General features: G+C 44.2%; 1 long non-coding RNA gene across 1 annotated transcript in view; it reads right to left on the bottom strand.

Annotated features, from left to right (window-relative positions):
• Positions 1 to 250: 250 nt before the first annotated feature.
• LOC125040794 overlaps positions 251 to 2500 on the bottom strand; it is a 71669-nt gene continuing 69419 nt past the window's right edge. Inside the window, exon 3 of the long non-coding RNA XR_007116223.1 lies at positions 251 to 385. This is a non-coding gene — a long non-coding RNA (uncharacterized LOC125040794). The remainder of the gene's footprint in view (positions 386 to 2500) is intronic.

Genomic DNA, 2500 nt, shown 5'->3' with positions numbered 1-2500 from the left:
GCGGCACCTCTTGCCTACATCTCCCTACCCCCCCCCCCACACACACGTACACACACACACGCACACACACACACACACACACACACACACACACGCACACACACACATATATATACATATACCCACATTTACACACTGACACATATACATTTAATGTATGTATGTATATATGTATATGCATATACATATACATGAATATATATATGTATATGTATATATATAATATATACATATTACATACATACATATATATATGATTATAGTGTATATGTATGTGTGTGAATAAGCGAATCCAAAGAGGTCTCTGCAACGAAGTGTCCTTTATACCAACCTAAGGCAACATGACCTGGCGCACTTACACCAAGTTTGGTCAAAGCTCGTTTACCTGCGAAAGAAAAAAAAAATCAATTAGTATCGCTCTTCAAAAATGAAAAAAAAAAAAATGAACATCTCATTAAAACGTAAAAACACTTTCGAAAATTAAACATTTCACGGATGATAACAAAATTAAAAAAGCAATTATATAACAACAAATGCAGCATATCAAAATGCTCAAAGGCATGTGGAAAATGGCAACGTGAAAACGAAATTGGGGGAAAAAATGATGAAATTATAATGACTAATCGTTTCTAATTAAATTATACACTTGCCTTTAATATATTACCTCTCTCCCCATTCCTTCCCGCGCAGTACGTCAAGTTGCCAAACGCTTGTTTTTGCACAATCGCCTTTATCGCTATCGGCTTTCGTCACTCTTGCTCCCCCCGCCCTGTCTCACATACATACACATACATATACAATCAGTAATTACATACATACATATATACATATATCATGCACACACACACACACACACACACACACACACACACACACACACACACACACACACATATATATATACATATACCCACATATATACACTGACACATATATATTCAATGTATGTATGTATATATGTATATACATATACATATACATGTGTATATATATATATATATATATATATATATATATATATATGTATATGTATATATATAAATATATATATAAATATATATATACATATATATACATACATATATATATGAGTATAGTGTATATGTATATGTGTGTGTGTGTGTGTGTGTGTGTGTGTGTGTGTGTGTGTGTGTGTGTGTGTGTGTGTGTGTGTGTGTGTGTGTGTGTGTGTGTGTGTGTGTGCGTGTGCGCGCGCGCATTTATCTATTTATTAATTCATTCGCCCACGCTTATACAACGCCCTTCTCATGACCCTGTCCCTCCCGCTTTGCCCAGCGCCCCCCCCCCCCTCGCTGTAGCGCCTGGCACTTGCTGGCCCTCTCGCCTAGCAAGGAGACAGCGCGCCACAGAACCCCCCGGGCATTGATATGCAAACTTCTTTTCCCGCTCTTGTAGAGATGAAAACCGCTCCTCCGAGTGAACACAACTATACGAAACCACATACACGGTATATCTACATTTAAATATCAATCTGTCTAGCTATCAATCTTTCTATCTACCCATTTATCAATTACTTTACCTATCTATCTATCTATGTACATGTATATACTGTATACGAGTGTGGTTGTATTCATTAAGGCAAAAAAACAAAACAAAATACAACAGGAAATACCGCACTGCCTATGAATGAAAGAATACCAGACGAAGAAGAGAAGATCATGTTCTCGCGAGCGCACGCCCTTAGACATACACATCCCCCGCGCGGAGCTTGGTAGGCGGGACGTGCGCGGGCGCGTGCTGTACGTAATCCCAGGCCTTCAACAACACCCCAAAATGAAGTGATAATCCGAGGCGGCGAGAAGCAACTCAGGCCAAACGCGGAACGAGGCATGCAATTGCTCAACCAACAAGCAAGAACGTTTGCGACGCGCCGAGCATGCAATCAGGCAGTGGCAGCGAATGAATTACTAGACTCTCTATCTTGCTTGCAACTGCAATGGGGGAAGAAAAGGAAGCTAGAGTGAAGGGCGGGACGAAAAGAGAAGGGGGAATGGAAATTTATGAGGAAGAGGAAGGAAGGGAGGCGGGGAGACAGAAACAAGGAAGGAGCGAAGAATGGAGAGAGGGAGAGAGAGGGGAAGGAAGGAGGGAAAGAGGGTGAGAGAGGGGAGGGAAAGAGGGAGTAAGAGAGAAAAAGAAAGAGAAGAAGAAGAAGAAGAAGAAGAGAGAGAGAGAGAGAGAGAGAGGGAGAGGGAGAGATAGGGAGAGGGAGAGATAGGGATGGAGAGATAGGGAGGGAGGGAGGGAGGGAGGGGGGAAGGAGGGAGGGAGGGGGGGAGGGGGGAGGGAGGGGGGAAGGAGGGAGGGAGGGAGGGAGGGAGGGAGGGGGGAAGGAGGGAGGGAGGGAGGGAGGGGGGAAGGAGGGAGGGAGGGAGGGAGGGGGGAAGGAGGGAGGGGGGAAGGAGGGAGGGAGGGAGGAGGGAGGGAGGAGGGAGGGAGTGAAGAGGGAGGGAGGGAGGGAGGGAGGAGGGAGGGAGGG

The sequence above is a fragment of the Penaeus chinensis genome, chromosome 29 (assembly GCF_019202785.1).
Source record: "Penaeus chinensis breed Huanghai No. 1 chromosome 29, ASM1920278v2, whole genome shotgun sequence".
Taxonomy (NCBI): Eukaryota; Metazoa; Arthropoda; class Malacostraca; order Decapoda; family Penaeidae; genus Penaeus; species Penaeus chinensis.
The sequence above is the reverse complement of the archived record's forward strand: the minus strand, read 5'-3'. Positions and strand labels throughout refer to the sequence as shown.